Source organism: Gracilinanus agilis, chromosome 2 (assembly GCF_016433145.1).
Source record: "Gracilinanus agilis isolate LMUSP501 chromosome 2, AgileGrace, whole genome shotgun sequence".
Taxonomy (NCBI): Eukaryota; Metazoa; Chordata; class Mammalia; order Didelphimorphia; family Didelphidae; genus Gracilinanus; species Gracilinanus agilis.
The window spans coordinates 407410368-407433073 of record NC_058131.1 but is presented as its reverse complement, the minus strand read 5'-3'; the positions used below and the strand labels follow the sequence as shown (position 1 = coordinate 407433073).

The 22706-nt window shown below is 34.2% G+C and overlaps 1 protein-coding gene across 2 annotated transcripts in view; it reads left to right on the top strand.

Moving 5' to 3' along the window:
• Window positions 1-22706, top strand: part of CLMN (calmin) — a 185561-nt gene that overhangs the window by 40477 nt on the left and 122378 nt on the right. The gene's annotated exons all lie outside the window — the stretch shown is intronic.

Here is a 22706-nt window from a genome sequence, read left to right as displayed (position 1 = left end):
AATCATAGATTTATAAAATTAATAGTTCAAAGGGATCTCAGTGGCCTTTCTAATCAAAGTTGTAGTTAAACAAAAACATGCCAACACCATATCAAAAAATGACTATCTAGTTGAAGAACAGCTAGATGATACAGTGGATAGAGCGCTGGGCATGGAGCCAGGAAGGCGGCTCTTCTTTCTAGGTTCAAATCTGGCCTCAGACACTTACTAGCTGTGTGGCTTGGGTAAGTCACTTGATCCTGTTCGCCTTTGTTTTCTCATCTGTAAAAAAATGAGCTGGAGAAGGAAATGGCAAACTTCTTCAGTATTTTGCCAAGAAAATCTCAAGTGAACTCATGAAGAGTTGAATACAACTGAACAACTGAAAAATGACTTGAAAATGAAATGTTCTTGGGTGAAAGAGAATCTACTAACTCCCCAAACAGTCTGGTCCACTTTAAGGTAGCTCTTGCTGAGAAATGTTTCCTATCAAGTCTAAATTTGCTTCTTTGCAACTTCTCTTTAGTCCTGGCTCTTTTTAAAGTCAAGCAGAAAAAGTATAATCCCACTTTGATACCCCTTGAAAAACTAAAGCCAGCTCACCCCCCCTTCTAAATTTGTTTTGTTTTTCTTTTCCCCTCTTAAGACTTTTAGGGAAACTTCAGATAGGTTTCTAATCCCCTCATTTTGTTCCTCATCAAACTCTGGAAGCTCAGCAGTGGTATCAGTGACCTTCCTAAAATGTAGTGCCCAGCATAATGCTCCTAATATGGTTTCTTTAGGACAGAAGAGAGCAAGACTATCACTTTAATCCTTCTGGAGACTATGTATCCCTTAATGCAGCCCAAAACTGCATTAGATTTGGGGGTTCCAATAGTATACCCTTGTATCTGCATTCAATTTCATTTTATGAGTTAGCCCAGTGAAAAAAGATTTTGTTTGCAATTCTGAATCTTTTCATGTAAAAATTAGCTATCCGTCCTAGTTGTTCACAAGCATGAGGATGAAAGACTGTCTCTTGTTCTGCTAAAATCTAGGCAAACTAAACCATGATATCTATCTATCTATCTATCTGGTAACCCTATGCAAAAAGGAAACGAGATGATTTGTTCTTGATGAAGGGAATATTGCTATTTTGTGATTATGGCTTCCTTTTCTAGATTTTCAGTAATCATCCTTAATATATTCTAGACATTTTCAAGTTTTCAAGAAGTGTAAGTCATGCATATGGGTGATGGTCATTCTCATCATTCAGGTGGTAGCTTCAGATTGTTGAAAGCAGTAAACTCTTTCCCAAGTGCCATCTTTTCCCTCCCCTTTTATTCTGTGTGACACTTGTTATTCATCTGCACTGGCTGTCGCCTTTTGGGGAAGGATGATATAACAGACTGGCCCTCTGCATGGCAGCCGGACTGGCTTACTAGCTGGTTCTTGTACTCAGTATTCCATCACCTGCCTCTTTGCCTTGGCTCTGGGGCTGGAACGTATTCCTGCTTCACTTCCACATATGAAAATCTTAACTTACTTTGAGATGGATTATGTGCTTCCTGAATTGCAGGAAGTGTTTTTAATTTTCTTTATTTTTTTCTTCTTCCTCAAATTAGCTTGTATTTACATATATATGTATATGTATAACCCAGTGGAATTGCTTGTTGGCTCTGAGAAGGAGGAGTGGAAAAGGGGAGGAAAAGTACATGAATCAAGTAACCATGGAAAAATACTTAAATAAAAATTTTTTAAAAGACAGTGGAATGTAAGCTTTTTGAGGGTAGGGAATTTGTTTTATATAATTGAATAATCAGATTGTTTGAATAATTAGACTGTTCTTGGTATGGTTATAGACAGAATTTATGAGCTTCACTTCAATTATGTGGATTTTAAAATTAATATACAAGAACTAAGTATTATATTTTATGTTATTATTAATAATAAACTAACAAAAAAACTAACTAAAAAGGTACTAACTAGCCTGCTTGCAAAAGCAAAAGAGAGAAAGAAGGAGAACTTATAAAACAATAATGTGACCATGCAAATGTGGAGGCGCAGGAGAGATTAAAGGGAATTTTGGGAAATATTAAGGGACTTCTGGGGGATGAAGTCCAAGGTTCAAAATCTCCATTTATACAATTATATAAACTGAAGATACTTTCTAAGCACAACAAGCAGGGTAGCTAATCAGTTTATAATTAATTATCAGTTCATTCACCTATTATTTTTACAGTTTACAGGAGATACTCGATAAATTCTTAAACTAATAAATAAATGAAGTCAATATATTAATTGATCCAAGATAAAAAATTAGTTTGTATTAGTAAATAAACATGTGTTAAGCACTTTCTATGTGCCAGGCACTCTTATCTATTTATTTGTTGTATACCACAATGAAATATAAGCTCCTTGAAGGCCAGGCCCATTTTTTTTTTAAACCCTTACATTCTGCCTTAATAATTTTAAGACAGAAGAGTAAGTGCTGAAGTTAAGTGTCTTGCTCAGGGCCACACAGTTAGGAAGTCAGAGACCAGATTTGAACCCATTTCCTTCCTACTTTCAGGCCTTGTATTCTATTCACTATGCCACCTAGCTGCTCCAGGATCATTTTTCTTTTTCTTCCTTCTTTTTATGTTTCCAATGCACAGAATATAGATGCTTAATCTTGCAGTTTAGGTGCTTAATAAGTGCAATTTATTCATTGAATTGAATCAATTGAACTAATTGCATGTTTTAGTACAGGCAACAATTATTTTCTAGCCATTTAGATTTTTTAATAGGAATTGTTGAGAAACTAGCATGCTGTAGCTGGTCTTCATACCAGGAAGACCTGAGTTCAAGTTTCTATTCTAACACATAATAGCTTTGAGCAAGTCACTTAAGCTCTTAGCAATCTAGGCATCTCTAAGACTAAGTGTGGGAGAGAAGAGTCCGACCTATATTTGTGGAGGGAGTTTCTTCATCTGAGAGTTCCTGTGCCAATGGAATCATAGGTTCAATCCAATCCTATCCATATGAATTGCTAGGCCAATCTCAGTAGAATAGTCATGGGTTTAACTGTATTCTTGGACTTAACATAATTGGCAATATATTATCTTTAAAGAATTTCCAGTGCTGATGGCTAGTCTATACCAATGTCATAAAAATGACCATATATCTAAACAAATTTACAGATTTAGTCAGTAAAAAGGCCTTTATTAGATGTTTGCTTTGTGGTAAGCATGGGGCCAATGGCTGGGAATTCAAAGGTTAAAATGATCCCTTCCCATAAGGCACTTACATTCTAATGAGAATATAATAGAAGATCAGAAATTTAGAGCTTGAAGGGAACTCCAAGACCATCTAGTTTAACCTTCTCTTTTAAAAAATTAGGAAACTGAAGCTAAGGTAGGTTAAAGGATTTGCTCATGCAAATAGTATTTGAGGTAGGATTGGAACCCAGGTTCTGTGACTCCAGAGTTATTAGTTCTCTATCCAATGTACCACAGAGTGGCATAGTTCAGCTACTAAGGGGATACATTACAGAGCTAAATAATAATAACCATAAGATAACAGAAGTCATTTGGAAGACTAAAAACTCCAGAAACTTAAGAGAAATAATGAAAAAAAAAGTAGGAACAAAGGAGGTTCCCAGACCTCAAATTACACTATAAAGTTGTAATGATCAAAACCATCTGGATACTGATTAAAAAATACAAAAGTAGATTAGTGGAACAGACTAGATAAAGAAGAATCAGAAATAACTGAACTTAATAATCAGGGTTTGATAAACTTGATAACATTCAACTATTTACAGAAAAACTTCCAATTTGGCAAAAATTGTGAAAACTAGAAAAAAATTGACAGAAATTAGTTTTAGACATTTTATACCATGTAATTCTATATAAGCTCAAAAGTGGATGATCCTAATATTAAAGATCATGCCATTTGAAAAATCATAAAGGATCAGATAAAGTACAACTATGACCGAGGGGCAAATTCTTAAACAAAGAAAAGATGAGACCAGCACAAAAGATAAAATAATTTGGATTGCATGAAATTGAAAAACTATTGCACAAACAAAATGAATGCAACTAGGATAAAAAAGGAAGTGGTTGGCAGGGAGGGGGGATCCTTCTCTGAAAATATGAAACCAAAAGCCATTCCTTAATAGATAAATGGATGTGAGCAAGCCATTTTCAAAAGAAAAAATTCAGACTATTCACCATATGAAAGAATGCTCCACATCACTAATAGTGACAGAAATGCAAAGTAAAATGACTGATGTTTCACCTCACATCCTACATATTGGCAAATATGGGAATAGTAAATGTTGTAGGGGTTGTGGAATGACAAACACCTGATTGTACCGGTCATATTGGAAAGCTATTAGGAATTATGAAAAGAAATGGACTAAAATGGTCATATTCTTTGACCCAGAGATTCCACTAGTAGACCTTAAGGAAGTCGGTGATTTTTAAAAATCCCTTTTTTACACTAAATTTAATTGTGATTTTGTAGCTTCAAAGAATTGGAAACAAAATAGAACCCATTAGAATGGATAAATAAATTGTAGAATGTGATTATAATGATATATTGCCCTGTTGTAAGAACCAATGAATATGATGAATACAGAGAAGAAGACTTAAATAAACTGATAAAGAGTCAAGTTAAACAAAGCAACAAAAATATAAACATAAATTTAATGACTACAACAAGGCAAATGATAAGGATGATCAAATAATTTAAAATGAATGCTGCAAAATTAAAATGACCATTATGTCACAAAGAAGAGCCAAGGGAATTTTTTTTTGCTTCTCAAGGGTGAAAGACAAATCTTGCCAAAATTTATGTATTAAAATGTCATATGGGTTAACCGTTAATGTAATGTAATCATCTCTTTCAATAGTAATATCTTGTGAGTTTTTCATTTATTTGGTATTTTCCATACTTGAGATTTCTATTTTCTTGTAGAGGACATTGAATTCTAAGTTACTAGTGTCCTAATGTGAATTGATTTCTTCTATAGAATTTTGGTTCTAGGGATCCTTTCTGTCTTTTCTTTGAACCCTTTGAAATCTGCTCTCCAAAAAGCCCAGGATGCCTATAAGACTAAGCCTCATTGCCTTCTTTTCTATCCAAGAATCTAAGATGAATGGTCACTTGGCTCTAAGTTTCTTGTCATTTCTATTTTAGCCTCTACTTTTCTTATTGTTGGTCAGAATCATGTGCAGAATGGCTGTTCTCTTTATCAATTCTTCTACTATTAAGAAAAATTAGAGATTGAGCAGCCTTTATTTCATTTCGCAGAAAATTCATTAGATATTTAGGGACTCACAGGGGAACTATTGACAAATACAGAAGAAGCATAATGCACTCATTAATTAGCCTATGTTCTTGCCTCTGCAAGAGAACTGAATTTGGGATTGTTGTTAGGGGCAACCTTCTGTCATTCTTTTAAATCCCTATTTCTCAGAGTCCTGTAGTTCCTTAAATACCCATAATCTTATCCTGTGGTTTAGATTACTCTTCAGAAAATAAATATACTTTGGAGTATGTTGAACAAGCTAAACCACTTCTTAGGTCTGCACTGGCTTTGCTCTCCCTACTGTATAGGCACCATGTTTTCTAGCTTCTTTCTTCTAAAAGTACAATGTATAAGAAAATATTTTTTAAAGGTTCAATACCTGAACTCTCAGATTTAGGCAACTCTCAAAACCGGTGCTGCCATGGAAATCAACTTTCTCTGGCTAGTAGGCTCAGATCCAGGATGGGAGAGAAAATACTACCCTCCCCTCCCTCCCCCCTTTAGTTTTGCATTTAGATGTTGTGATAGTTTTTATTGCTGACTCTTTTCTTGTTTTCTGAAACCCATGAATTACTGGGCATCTCTACTGTTATTCTTTTTCTTACATTTTCTTACATAGTATCTAGCTTGGTAGATAGATGTTAATAGTAAATCACATTTGTAAAATGATTCCTCACAGTACTATGGGAATAAGTAGGGAGATAGTAAGATCCCCATATTACCTTTTTCATTCTTTTTTCTATTTATTTTTTATATCTATCTTTTTAAAACTGAGATCCAAATTCTCTGCTTTCTTCCCCTCATTGAGAGGGCAAGCAATATGGAATCAATTATACACGTGAAATCATGAAAAACATATTTCCATATTAGCAATGTTGTAAAACAAAAAAAGCAAGAAAAACAAAGTTTAAAAAGTATGCATCAATTTTTACCCAGAGCTCATCAGTTCTCTTGGAGATGGATAGCATTTTTCATCCTGGGTCCTTTGGAATTGTCTTGTATCATTGTATCAATTAGAGTAGCAAAATCTCTCAGAGTTGATCATCGTTGCAATATTACTGTTGTGTATAATGTTCTCCTCGTTCTGCTCACTTCACTTTGCATCAGTTCATATAAGTCTTCCCAAGTTTTTCTGAAACAATCCTGCTAGTCATTTCTTTGAGCAAAATAATATTCTAATACAATCACATACCAGAACTAGTTCAGCCATCCCCCAGTTAATGGACATCTTGCTCTATTTCCAATACCTTGATACCACAAAGAGTTGTTATAAATATTTTTGTACAAATAGGTCCTTTCCATTTTTCTATTAATATCTCCATTTTATAGATGAAATTAAGGGACCAAAGGTCAGATGGTTTGCTCAAGATTACAAAGCTAGTAAATTTCAGAGCAAGGAATTTAAGGTAGATTTCAGCTTTATATGTAAGACTCTTCTTGACCACATCTAAGCGCCTTTATTTTTGGTAGTTTCTTCTTTCCCCTGTCCTTTTCAATTTCGTGGTCTTTTGATAGGTGTGTTCCATCCTGGTCCAAGAGGCAATCATATCTCTCTATATTAAGCCATGTTCTAAAAACCTAAACCTCATCCTGTGACACAATTTTCTTAGTGAAATAGATTTGTTTTTTTTTTTTTTCAAATCTGTTCTTCTTTTCAGAAGTCCACCATTTCAGATGGTAGTTGTTATGAAAACAACACACCGGTGTCCTTAAGGTCTTTTTTTTCTTTCCCCCTTATAATTTCATAATCTTTAACAATATTGTAGATTCCTTGTGGTTTTATCATTTATACCTCTTCTTTCCCTATATCATTTATCTGCATACTGACTGAAATTGAGTACTATTCATCTGATTTGGCAAGTTCTTTAGCATTTGCAGTATGAGATAATAGCAGACTTCTTTATATTCATGCTAAATTAACAAAGAGTTGCCTTAATATTTCTAAGAGTTGCCAGCCATTGCTACTCATATTTTAGTCTTCAGTCCCTTCAATCTCTTTCCTGACAGTGCTTATGGATGACTCTGTATCCTCAATTCTTATATCATAAGCAGCTGCTTCTTTTAGAGGCTCCACTTCCCATTTCCATAAGAATCTTATTTAACTTTGCTCTTGACCCAGGTCAAGACTCCTTTCTATTTCGTCAGACTATTTTCTTCTCTCTTTTTATCCTGAAGATCAATTAGAATACCATTGCACAAAATGAAAATGAGCTTACTTGAAAGGCTGAGCTATTCTCCTTGGTAAGACAAGGTGCAGTAGGGAAAAGAACACTGGATATGGAATCAGAGGTCTTGAATAGTGACTTTGCTATTTGCTGCCTCAGTTTCCTCTCTCTAAAGTGAGGTACTAAGTGAACTAAAATCCCTTCTGGCTCTTAAGTCCTATGACTTTTTCCTTTTCCAGAAAATAAAAGATAGCTGTGCAAAATTCCTCCTGAGGCAAAAGAAGCTCCTTCTGTCTGTGACCATGGTCAATCTGAAACTGCCATTCTAAAGTTGAGAATATCAAATAGAATTTTTTCAAACTAGGTTACTTTTTTTCCTTGTGTCAACAGCTTGAACTTCCTGCTGATTTGTCAAGTTATTCACATAATAGAATGTATGTGAAGCCAAGTAAAAATGTTAGAAGACCAATATCTAGTAGGTGTCAATGAACAACCAAGTTGTTTCCTTGATGATGTTCAAACATGAAATATGAGACAAAAAGGCTTTGCTATCTTTACAGCTGTCTCTGTGTGAATCTGTAGCCTTGGGCCCTCGAGAATCTTGAATATACTTAAATATCTTTCCAAAATGTTTGAGTTTGTTTTTATGATTAGTGGAGAAAATAGGTTCTTGGGGTTGTGGTCAGAGATCTTTCTAGAATGTGATGGATTAAGAAGATATGACAGTCAGCTGCAAAGTACTTTTGGAGACCAGACATTTGGAAATTTGAGGGCACTAGGGTTGGGAAAAGGAGATAAACATGGCCTAAAGAAAATAAATGACTTGCCCAACTGGTTAAGTGGCAGATGCAGGATTCCAACCCATTCTTCTAAATCTCATTTCAAGTCTAGAAGAACAGTGAATAAATCACTTCCTTTCATTGAACCACAGTTTCCTACGTTAGCCAAGACTACCTTTTCCTTGAGAGTTCCAAGGGTGCCTTGATGGGTTGGGAGAATCTGTTCTCTAATGCTATCTGAGTTTCCACTTTTGGTATTTCTCCCATTATTTAGCCACCAGTGACAGACACTCCAGTTCCATTTAACCATTTAACATCAATTAGCTTTTTCAAAGGGATATTCATTTATAGGGTAGAGAAAAGGCTAAAGCTCTGGCATTTCTCCCCCCTATGCCCTATAGAGGGCACATTCTCTCTTTTATGCCTTGGTCTCCAGGGAGAGTAGATTCACCCTTAATACAGTTTTTGCATAGCGCTGATCTCACCAATTTCTCTTCCAAATGCAGCCTTGCTGCTGAATGAGCCCTCTCCTCTGCCACTGCCCAGTTGGGTCTCAAGGCCACCCTTCTTGAGCAGCAGAGATGGACTGCCTATAAAATATGGCTTGGACTCCAGTTCTTAGACATTAAGAACTCTCCGGACTTTTCTAAACCAACAAGGTCAGAGCCTCATTAATCTCCTTCATTGAAAGCAAAAGAACAAATATTGAGACAAAGGGACTGAGGCCCATTTTGGTGGAGCCATTTGTTGGTCTCAGAGGGAGAGGGACCAAATGCCTTCTCCCTTACAGAATTGTATCTCATTAGAAGATATCCACAAAGGAGTTAAACCAAGATCACAAATCTAACAAGAATGAGAAGCAAGAATGGTCAAGGGCTGGGTTGGCTAATGCTTTTTGAAGGCATCCTTCCACTGTAGTGCCACTTATTCAGCCACACAAGAGGCAAACACACATTTACCATAGGATTAGCAGACCAGGCCAGTAGATGACCTACCCATCTCTACAGTACCTCAAAGGTAATGTTGTCAGGAATCTCCCCAAAGTAGAGATTCTTAGCCTTTGCTCTGTAGGGAATGCTGTCCGAGGCCCTCTGTGTATACATGCCAATCCCCTGCTAAACTCATCTACCAAGTTAGATTTTAGACAAACTAAAATCCTTTCTAAATCTAATTCTTTGACTTTTTCCTGGTCTGGGAAAAGGATAGGCATGGAAAATTCCTCCTGGGGCAACAGAAGCTCCTCCTTTTCGGTGACTGAAGCTAATCTGAAGCTTAGGATATCAAAAGGAGTTATTCCAGTCATCTCCCTCTGTGCTTCCACAGACACTCCTCAGGCATCTTTTAGTGGTTTCTTTTTCCCTCTAAAGGCTGCTATAGCTATTTATTTTAACTCGATTTCATCTAGATTACAAATAGAGAGAAACTGAGAGGACTACACTGTGATTTGACTTAGATCACACCCCCCACTAGCCATGGCCCTAGGTCTGTTTTTTCCTCTGTCATCTCTTGTCCTTGGAAACCTCATCTAAATTTTCTGCTTGTTCTGTTCTGTCTAAATGGGTCAGGTAAGACTAAGTTACCTAGCATTGATGTTATGGAGATTAATGAGAGAGTCTGCATTCAGATTTTTGCATTATTTGCTGAGTAATGTGCATTGTGCCAGTACACTAAGAAACTGGATATTGTTTATGGAAGTTTAGGGGATAATTTGCAAAAATACTTGTAGGAGGCATCATATTTTCTAGCAGTTCTTTAGATCCCTAGAGAAAATACCTTTGGTTGTATTTCATTTTCAATTTCAATGACTATTTAAGCACCTAATAGGTGTGAAATGACAGGCTAGGTGTCCAGGATACAAAGATAGAATTGAAAAAAACTCCCTGTCCTGTAGGAGCTTATATTCTGGTGGGGAGAAAGGATGGGAGGAAAGAAGGAACAATATATGTAGAGAAAGATAAATACAAAATATATAGAAAACAATTCCTGGGAGAGGAAGTTCCTAGCAGCTGGGGAGCTCAAGTTAGACTTTCTGTGGGCAATGTTATAGGAATTGGAGAAAAGATTCTGCAAAAGTAAGGAAGGAGTATGTTCCAGGTGTGGGAAAAGGGATGAAGCCTAGCAAAGACAAGGAGATGGGGAATTGGGTATTCTTTAAAGAGAACAAAAAACAGTTTGGCTTATTTAGATAATGCGTTATTTGTGGCGGAGAATGTTGATGGATTTTGAAAAACAGGATGGAGCCTGACTGTGAAGGGCTTTAAAAACCAGACAAAAGAGTTTGTGTTTTATGCTAGAGACACCAGAGAGCAGAAAAGTGACACGGATAGACGTATGCTTTAGAGATACTTCTTGGACCACTTTGAGGAAGATGGATGGGAGAAAAGAGGCTATAGAGACACCGATGAGGAAACTGCTGTAAACGTCCCTGGCAGAAGATGAGATCTAGTTCGTCATTCACAATAACCTGTGAGGGAGGCCAGTGGGGTGTTATTATCCTCATTTTTCTGATAAGCTGTCTGGAGCCCAGAAAGATCAAATGACCTGTTGCAGTGGAAAGAGCACTGGAGTAGGAGGTTAAGAGTCTGGGATCCTGTTCTGCCAGCTCCCTCCTACTAGCTGTGTAACCTGGGGTAAGTCACCTCCCCTAGTTGGGTCTCGTTTCTTCATCTATAAAATTAAGACATAAATTGAACTCACACCCTTAAGGCCCCTTCTAGATTTAGCTATGATTTGCCCAAGATAACATTGCTTATAAATGACAGAAGAAGGACTCAATCTTATTCCCAGCTCTTCTGAATCTACTTCTAGTTTGTTATTCAGCATTGTTCTAATTATAACTAGATCAACTTCAGTTTGCCTGGGATAGAGAAGCAGCCTTGAGTTTGTTTATTACCTTTAATCACAGGATTCAGTGGTGTTTTGTTTTGTGTTTTTTTTAAGTTTACATTATTTTGAAAAGATAATCCCCAAAAGAGATCTCCCAAAGAGTGAATACTTTTCCTTGAAATTATGCACACTCCCAACTGTTATATCTCATTTTATCCTTTCCTTGTAAACATTTATTCTCTAACTATTTCAGGCTCAGATGCTAACTAAACATGAGCTCAGTTCTAGACAGCTGTCCTTCGAATTTATACCTCAATTTTAACATTTGCCTAAATGAATTCTTTCTTAGACATCTGATGAAGAATAGGCAACCTGTAGTTCTGTGGGGAATCATGTGCCCAGGAAAAGATGCCCCCTATGGGAAGGGCAGAGATGGCAAACAACTTTGCCCTGATGCACATGTTGGCCCAGATGGGCTGCTTCCATGGGTCATTGGGAAAAGAATAGCAGAAGAGGCATAAAAACAGGAGTTCCTAAATAGGAATAGGACTTATCATTTCTGACTTGCCCAGTACATTTCCCTTCTAGAAAGGAAAAGTTAGACAATAACTTGGATTTTATTCCCACTTTTATATATTTATATTACATATAACATATTATACATAATATATTGTGATATATATTTATATCCCACAAGAAAAGATATCATTTTTGTTTTCAGTAGACTTATAAAGAAAATTGGAATTGGAATTGGAAAATCTGGATTTCTAGTGTAGTGAAAATAAAGTATTGAATTTGTAGTGAGTAGACCTAGGTTTAGCTTCCTATTCTTGTATTTCACCTGTGTGTGGAAAAGTGACTTCAGTGCTCTGAAATTCATTTTCTGTTTGTAAAATGATAAAGTAGGTTTAGATGATCTCAAAGGTTCTTTTTTAAATTCTCTGATCGTGTGACCCGGTTCTGCTAGTTTGGTAAGCCAGAAATTTTAGGGAAGTTATCTCTCTGAGTCCTTTTCTCATTTGTACAATGGAAATTAAAATATCCAGGTGTGTACTGGAACCAGCTTGTACCAGATGAGCCAATAGCTAAATTCTCAGTCTGAGCATTGTCATTAAGGAAATAAGCAAAAATATCAGGACTTAATTTTTCGTTTTCCTCCTCATTATCTCCACTTTAAATAAAGAGATGGAGAAAATGTTAATAATGCAAATGAAACTTGAAAGGGTTTCATACTTTTTTTTCCTGGAGAGCTGGTTGTTAAACCAGCACACTGCTGATAAATTCTGTTAGTACATATTCAGAGTTTGAGGATCAAATGAGATAATGTTTGACCTGAAATTTCTATATACATGCTACAAATAGTATTATAGTTCTTCCTATTCCCTGAAGCAGCTGACAGTGTTTGGCTCAAAGTAAGTATTCAGCAAAGAGTCAGGGAAGGAGATCAATAGGTAGAGCTCTGGGCTTGGAGTCATAATAGCCTGAGTTCAAATTCCACCTCAAACATTTATTAGCTGTATGACCTTGGGCAAGTCATTTAATGACTTTTTTTCCATATCTATATTTGCCTAATGACTGGTTTGCCTTAATCCCCTGAAGAAGGAAATGGCAAATCTCTCTAGTATATTTGTTTAAGAAAATCCCAAAGACATTATAGTCTATGGGGTCATAAAGAGCCAGACACAATTGAATGGCTAAACAACAACAAGGTCTCAAAGGAATTAGCTCATAAGCTTGCAAAATATACCAAGACTTTTGGGATGTTCCCTACTTGCTTAACTGAGAAGGGGGTTAGAGATTACAAAGCAGGTAATGAAGAATTTCACTCTAGAGGCTCATTAGCTTATAATTGAGTTTATATAATAGGCCTTCACCAAATCCTCAGTCCAACTAGGTCTATGATATATTTACAATATAATGTAATTATAATTGTAAATTGTAATTTGTAATTGTAAAAAATACAATATATTTAACTTAACATATGTCATATTACTGCTTTTAATAATTAAATATTCAAGTTGGCCATTAAAGGAATTCCAGAGAGAGAGAGAAGACAGAGAAAACAAAACATGTCGCTCAGTTGGGAGAATGACTCTCTTTCACTGGGAAGCTGCAAAGAGGCAAATTTAGGCTTAAGGCCAGGGAAAAAACTTTCTGACAATTAGAGCTAAAATAGGAGGTGGAGTAGGCTGCTTGAGGATGTAAAGGCACCCCCCTCTGTCAGTGGAGGTCTTCAAGAGACCATATGACTTCATTGGGTAGAGGAATGTGCAGGCGCACATCTCTGGAATAGTCTAGATAAGTGATGGTGAACCTTTTAGAGACTGTGTGCCATGCCCCACCCTCACCCTCCCTCCCCATTTTCATTGGGCTGCTGTGCAGAGGGATGGGGAGGCATGGTGGAGAGGGGGAGGGGAGAAGCTCTGCCCCAATCCCTCAGCTTTTCTAGTAATTAACTCTGGCAGGCCCCAGCTCACATGCCCTCAGGGAGGGCTCTGCGTGCCATCTTTGGCACACGTGCCATCAGTTCACCATCTTAGGACTAGATGAATGTCCTCTGAGATCCCTTCCAGTCTTGAAATTCTATCATTTTTGTAAGACCATGTGGACTGTGTACTTGTTCTATACAAAAGCCATTTATGCCCCCTTTTTAAGGGTTAAATAAGCATTAACAGAAACACACTTGGGACTTAGTGAAATTCTGTATAAATTTGTTGTCCTTTGTATTGTTATTTATACATGTTTTATCCGGTTTCTAGATTATAAACTACTTAAGGAAAGAAACTATCATTTTTGTCTTTACATTTTCCTCAGAACCAGGTTTAGCATATGGTACATGATAGGTACTTAATAAGTGTTTATTGGTTGGAGCTTGTAAAATGAATGGTTTATTTTGTTGAGCTCTAGAGATGATAGAGTTGTGCCTGGAGAGGGATATCTTACATCTAGGTTCCATGTGAATTCAGGGCACCAGAGAAGGCCCATGACAGTGACTAGAAACAGTGTAGATGCTAAATACAGATGTTGCTTCTTGGTGGCATCCAAGATGGTAGGGGAAGGTTGTAGTGAACTTAGTCCCTTTCTTGAGTTTACAACAATTTAAAATTATTAGAATTAAAAAAATAAAAGCAACTTTTTAAAGTCACCTTTGAGTTAATTTAGTTAATTGAGTTAAATTAAGAGGCTACACTGAAACTTTCTGTCAAGGAAAGAATTTATACACAAAGGTTTGTGTTTGTGAAGAGGCTTTTTCAAAAAGTGTCTAAATGCTATGGTTTGGTAGCAAAAGGAACATATCAGACTATAACCTCCATTTCAGAGAATAGCAGAATCTAAGTGTTGGAAGGGTCCCCACCGGCCATTCTAGAAGAATGTGAATCCTCTTTGTAGGGTACCAGCAGCAACACTATTGCTATTGATGTTAAGATGGGGGATTAAGTTGTTTTTGGTTCTTCAATCTTGGTTTCCATTGGGTATCATCAGATGTGGGAAATGCTATGCAGGGGGCATTAATGATATAGGACAAATTTATGAATTTTTAGCAATGGTAATGCAGCAGTTAAGTTATTTCTCTGTGTTTAATGCCAGCCTACTGGCCAAATGCTCATCCAGTCTTGGCTCAAAGATCTCTAGGGAGGGGGAAACCTACTACCTTTTCCATAGCTATGTTAGGAAGTATTTTCTTTCATCAAACCTCAATTTGCCTGAGTCCAAGTTAGCCCATTGTTAAGTTCTGCCCTCTGAGTTCACACAGAATAAGTCTGGTTTCTCATCTATGTGATAACCCCTCAATTTTTGAAAACGACAGTTGTTCACCCCCTTCTCTTGGCTAAACATTCCCATACCCTTTACCTGGTCCTCATGTAGTGCGATCTTTCAGTCTTTAGTAGACTAGAAAGCAAGGGGAAGGAAATAAGCATTTATATAGTGCCTTCTATATACCAGACACTCTGCCAAGGGCTTTATCAATATTTACTCATTTGATCTTCTCAAAAACCGTGCTATAAGTAGGGTTATTATAATCCCCATTTTACATGTGAGGAAACTGAGGCCAATAGAAGTTGACTGACTCTCCCAGGATTACACAGCTAATCACTATCGGAGGCCAGATTTATACTTGGGTCTGGTTTTCCTGAATCCAAGCCTAGCACTCTCCATTGTACCCCATAATCCCCTATTCCCAGGGCTTCAAACTTTGGTTTGTTTAGAAAAAGAAAGTACCCAAACTTTCCAGTTTTCAGGCAGAGCAGTAGGTTCCTGTGCTCTCTGAGATCTTTTTTTTCCCTACTTATGTAAGTCAGTGGTGCTGGCACTGAGTGAATCAGATCATGCTGGGATTGGCTACTTTACCACTATGTCATTGTATCTTCTTGTCCTCTCTCCAGATGCCCCCATTAGGGATTGCCTCACTTTTACACAATAGACCCATTTCTGAAATGTGCGTAAATTGATTCTTTATAATAACTCCCCACATTTACTTTCTGAATTCAGAAGTGCTTTCTATTTATTTCCATTTCATCTTCAGTGGCCTTCTAATGGAATCGTTAAAAAAGAAAAACTAAATCACGCTAGAGCTGAGAGGAAATTTAGACCTTGGAATGCAATGTTAGAACCAGAAGGTCCTGACATGGTTTTACATTTGAGCAAACAGTGTTCAGACTTCTGAGGCCAGCACTCTTTCATCATAATGAGGTTTCTTTTCCCTTAAGTAAAAATTTAAATGTATTGATTGGCTACCTAAAGGAAAGCCAGCAAATTCTGTTTCAAACAGAGTAACTGACATTTAGAGAAGCTTTAAGTTTGCAAAGTAGCTTAAATCTATTATCTCATTTAATTTTCAAAACAACCCTGGGGGGTGGTTTCCAAAATATCCTAGGAGGACTTTATTATAGGTATTGCCCTCCTTTTACAGAGAGACAGCATGGTGGAGTGGATGGTGGACTCTGACACATACTGGGTGATCTTGGAGAATTCACTTTATTTCTCAATACTCTAGTCTAGGCAGTTCTCTGAGGCTAAAAGTTACAAGAGTTTAAGGGCTAATCTGTACTGGTGGTAGGAAGGTAATCATAGGTCCAGGGCAGTACTGATGAGCAGAGACACTAGGCAAGGCAGTTTCATCATAGTTACACAATTAGTAATTTCAAATGTGGGATTTGAATCTTAAAATGTACAATGCTAGAACTAGAAAATCCATGGATTGTTGTTGGTTTGGTTCTTTTTTTTGATCCATGGATTCTTTTTTTTTTTTTTTTAATCCATGGATTCTACAGCACCCTTTGGTAAAAATAAAGCACGGTGATTCCTGTTTGATATATCGTTTTTTTCATTTAGGATGTTTTCTTAAAACAGAGGCACACATTCAAATTTGATGAGCATGAATCAAAAAATCACAGCCTTGGGGGCAGCTGGGTGGTTCAGTAAATTAAGAGCTAGGCCTAGAGATGGGAGGTCCTAGGTTCAAATGTGATCTCAGACACTTCCTAGCTGGTGTGATCCTGAGCAAGTCACTTAACCCTCATTGCCTAACCCTTACCACTCTTCTTAAAAATTAATATTTTGTTCAGTCATTTCAGTTGCCTCTGACTCTTTGGGACCCCATTTGGGGTTTTCTTGGCTAAGATACTGAAGTGGTTTGCCATTTGTTTTCCCAGCTCATTTAGCAGATGGGGAAACTGAGGCTTAAACTTAAACAGGGTTAAGTAGTTTGCCTAGGATCACACAGCTAGTAAATGTCTGAGGCTGACTTTGAACTTGGGAAGTTGAGTCTTCCTGATTCCAGACCTGGCACTCTATATCCACTGTGTCACTTTGCTGCTGTAAAATGAACATTATAAGCCAATACATGTGAGTGAGTTAGAAAGTAAGTGAAAAGCAGATGGCATAGTGGAGAGATTCTAGATTTAAAAGTCAAGATACTTGGATTCAGATCCTGGCTTTCATTGATTTTTGGCAAATCACTTAAATTCTCTGAAACTAACTCTCAATTATCTATAAAATGGGGATTTATGTTAGTTGTTTTATCTATCTCATCAGGTTGTGAGGACAATGCTTTGTAAAGTTAAAACACCATCCAAATAGGAATTGCAGTTATTATAAGCAATTATTATAAGAGTTCAGAGAAAAGAGGTCAATGTTGACTAGGATGGCCTGGAAAAAGTTTACGAAGAGGAGGAACTGGAGGATAGGCAGGAGAATGTGAGTTCTTCATGAGTTTCTCTCTTCCCCCTGGGAAGTTGCATGGAAGACAACATGCCACTTTTTTTTTCCCTCTAGGATGAGTGCCATGGGTTAAAATTGTGCCAAGGATACAGAAATAGATGACTCTTCTTGGGTAGAGACAAGGCTTCAGAAATCGTTTCACTTCAATTATAGCTTAGAGAGCCCTCTATTAGCCCGGTGTGAGCCTAGAAATAGGGGAGAAGGCAAAAGGGTGATGTGTTCTGGGGAGAGAAAACATGAGTGCCTCGTCCATGTTGGAAATTGTAGTTTCTCACGTCCAACTTTGTGTGCCTAGGGGAGCAGAAGTCACCTTGCATCCTATTTGCTGGTGCTGAGACTTCAGGTTTTTTGAAGGAATGTGGGTAGAAATGGTGGCTTCGAATCCCTCCCACTGCCACCAGATGTGAAAGAACAATGGATACCCTCCTCCTTCACATGCCTGTGCATACACACACACACCACACACACACACACACACACACACACACACACACACACACACACACACTCACTCACCCATCCATCAGTTTTAGGTTTAAGAGCTATGACTAAATTGAACTATGAAGCTTTTTAGTAACACATGGAACTTAGATAACTGCTACTCTTTTTGAGTATATTTTGAACCATTTTTGCATGTGTTTTATGATTTTATTTTCCTTGTAAATCTTTTCTTTTAAAAAATAAATACATTTAATAAATTATATAACATCATATAATTTATATTGACATATAAATAAAATAATTAAATTTAAATAATACTACTACTAATAAATAAATATATTTCAATAACTTTTTTTTTAAACCCTCTCTCTTCCCCATGGAGACCTTGAACTCCATCCCTAGAACTATTATGGAGCCTAATTGGCAGCCTTTTGACTTATTTCACCTGGAACCAGTTATCCACCTCAGGATCTGGTACCAATTCCAACTGTATCCACTATTAAATGAAATGACAGTGCCCACCACATACGAGGTCCTTAACAGATGCTTCTTCTCTTCTTCCACTATTCCCTCCTTCAAGCTGATCCTCTATGTAGCTCCCGTTAGAATGTTTGCTCCAAAGGCAAGGACTCTCTTGCTTATGCAAGTATTCTACATCATGACTTTCCCCGATAATAGTTTCCATATATCATGGGTTGGCATAGGAAATTAAATAAGAATTTGGGGGACAGTTTTGCAGAAGCAGCAGATGATACAGGAAACGTTTAGAGACTCAGAAATGCATAAAATATATGTATTGTATAATGTTTTATTTTATTTTAATACCACAAATACACACAATTACTTTCTTACAGTTAAAATAAGTAGGAGGCAAAGCTAGGTGGCTCAGTGGATAAAAAAAAAAAGTCAAGCCCGTAGACAGGAGAACCTGGGGTTAAAATGTGGCCTCAAGACACTTAGCTATGTGACCCTGGGCAAGTCACTTAATCCCAATTGTTTAGCCCTCACTACTTTTCTGCCTTGGAAGCAATACACAATATTGATTCTAGGAAGGAAGAGAAGGGTTTAAAAAATGTAAAAAGTTAAAGTTTGCAAAAAGAATTCAAAAGCCAAAAAATTTTATGCAGATTTTTCCAGATCTCATTCTCCTAACCCCCATGTTGTGGAAGGTATACCTCTATTTGTATCCCAAGCCCTTGGCATAGTACTTGGAAAATAGGAAACAGGTAAAAATGTACTCTTTCCTTTTCCCCCTCCCTTTTCTTTCTTTCTTTCTTCCTTCCTTTCTTTCCTTTTTTTCCTTTCTTTCTCTCTCTCTCTCTCTCTGCCTGTTCCTCTCCTTGAGCCTTTAATGCCCAATTTAAATACCACTTCCTCCTTGAATCCTTTTTCTCTCTCTTTTCTCTATCCTTACCTTGGGACCTTAAACAATCTTTTGTTTCTTTTCTTTTTTTAATTAATTAAAAATTTAAATTTATATTCCTTGTTTTTATATCAACTTCATTTCTGAATATCACCATCCAGTGAAATCACCCTTCAAATAAAAATTAAAGAAGAAAAACACTTCAGAAAGTGGACTAACTCAACTGAGAATAGTCTGATTGTATAGTCAGTGTTCTTTAATCATACCTCACCCCTAACCTCTGCAGAGAACGGAAATATTTTTTTTCCTTTCATTTTTTTTGCACATCCAGATTTGGGTATTTATAATTACAGTGTTCAGATTCATATTTTTTGTTGTGATTCTTTCCATTTTCACTTTTGTAAACATTTTATATCATTTTCTTGATTCTAATTACTTTAGCTTATATTTTATTAATATATGGTTATATATTGAACTTTATTATTATATTATATATAATTATATGTTGAACTTTCAAATTATATTATATATAATTATATATTGAACTTTATTTTTATTATATTTTACAGAATTATACATTGAACTTCTCTAATATTATTATATCATATATCATTATATTTTGTTATATTATATTTTATATAAAATAATATAAATAATTCTTTTCATATTTATTATTTTAAATGGTGCAATAATATCCTTCTCATATATATAATTCTCATACTTATTATTTGATATGGTGCAATAATATCCTATTATTATTTTCCTATTTGTTATTTTATATAATTATTCTCATGTTTATTATTTGATATGGTGCAATAATATCCTTCTCATATATATATATATACTTCTTCTCATATTATTTGATATGATATGGTACAATAATGTCCTATTATTATTTTCATATTTATTATTTTATATAATTCTTCTCATATTTATTATTTGATATGGTACAATAATATCCTTCTCATATATATAATTCTTCTCATGTTTATTATTTGATATGGTGCAATAATATCCTTCTCATATATATATATATAATTCTTCTCATATTATTTGATATGATATGGTACAATAATGTCCTATTATTATTTTCATATTTATTATTTTATATAATTCTTCTCATATTTATTATTTGATATGGTACAATAATATCCTTCTCATATATATAATTCTTCTCATGTTTATTATTTGATATGGTGCAATAATATCCTTCTCATATATATATATATAATTCTTCTCATATTATTTGATATGATATGGTACAATAATGTCCTATTATTATTTTCATATTTATTATTTTATATAATTCTTCTCATATTTATTATTTGATATGGTACAATAATATCCTTCTCATATATATAATTCTTCTCATGTTTATTATTTGATATGGTGCAATAATATCCTTCTCATATATATATATATAATTCTTCTCATATTATTTGATATGATATGGTACAATAATGTCCTATTATTATTTTCATATTTATTATTTTATATAATTCTTCTCATATTTATTATTTGATATGGTACAATAATATCCTTCTCATATATATAATTCTTCTCATGTTTATTATTTGATATGGTGCAATAATATCCTTCTCATATATATATATATAATTCTTCTCATATTATTTGATATGATATGGTACAATAATGTCCTATTATTATTTTCATATTTATTATTTTATATAATTCTTCTCATATTTATTATTTGATATGGTACAATAATATCCTTCTCATATATATAATTCTTCTCATGTTTATTATTTGATATGGTGCAATAATATCCTTCTCATATATATATATATAATTCTTCTCATATTATTTGATATGATATGGTACAATAATGTCCTATTATTATTTTCATATTTATTATTTTATATAATTCTTCTCATATTTATTATTTGATATGGTACAATAATATCCTTCTCATATATATAATTCTTCTCATGTTTATTATTTGATATGGTGCAATAATATCCTTCTCATATATATATATATAATTCTTCTCATATTATTTGATATGATATGGTACAATAATGTCCTATTATTATTTTCATATTTATTATTTTATATAATTCTTCTCATATTTATTATTTGATATGGTACAATAATATCCTTCTCATATATATAATTCTTCTCATGTTTATTATTTGATATGGTGCAATAATATCCTTCTCATATATATATATATAATTCTTCTCATATTATTTGATATGATATGGTACAATAATGTCCTATTATTATTTTCATATTTATTATTTTATATAATTCTTCTCATATTTATTATTTGATATGGTACAATAATATCCTTCTCATATATATAATTCTTCTCATGTTTATTATTTGATATGGTGCAATAATATCCTTCTCATATATATATATATAATTCTTCTCATATTATTTGATATGATATGGTACAATAATGTCCTATTATTATTTTCATATTTATTATTTTATATAATTCTTCTCATATTTATTATTTGATATGGTACAATAATATCCTTCTCATATATATAATTCTTCTCATGTTTATTATTTGATATGGTGCAATAATATCCTTCTCATATATATATATATAATTCTTCTCATATTATTTGATATGATATGGTACAATAATGTCCTATTATTATTTTCATATTTATTATTTTATATAATTCTTCTCATATTTATTATTTGATATGGTACAATAATATCCTTCTCATATATATAATTCTTCTCATGTTTATTATTTGATATGGTGCAATAATATCCTTCTCATATATATATATATAATTCTTCTCATATTATTTGATATGATATGGTACAATAATGTCCTATTATTATTTTCATATTTATTATTTTATATAATTCTTCTCATATTTATTATTTGATATGGTACAATAATATCCTTCTCATATATATAATTCTTCTCATGTTTATTATTTGATATGGTGCAATAATATCCTTCTCATATATATATATATAATTCTTCTCATATTATTTGATATGATATGGTACAATAATGTCCTATTATTATTTTCATATTTATTATTTTATATAATTCTTCTCATATTTATTATTTGATATGGTACAATAATATCCTTCTCATATATATAATTCTTCTCATGTTTATTATTTGATATGGTGCAATAATATCCTTCTCATATATATATATATAATTCTTCTCATATTATTTGATATGATATGGTACAATAATGTCCTATTATTATTTTCATATTTATTATTTTATATAATTCTTCTCATATTTATTATTTGATATGGTACAATAATATCCTTCTCATATATATAATTCTTCTCATGTTTATTATTTGATATGGTGCAATAATATCCTTCTCATATATTATATATAATTCTTCTCATATTTATTATCTTATATGGTGCAATAATGTCCTATTATTATTTTCATATTCATTATATTATATAATTCTTCTCATATTTATTATTTGATATGGTACAATAATGTCCTATTATTTTCATATTTATTATTTTATATAATTCAATAATATCCTTCTCATATATATAATTCTCATATTTATTATTTGATATGGTACAATAATATCCTTCTCATATATATAATTCTTCTCATATTTATTATTTGATATGGTACAATAATTTCCTATTATTATTTTCATATTTATTATTTTATATAATTC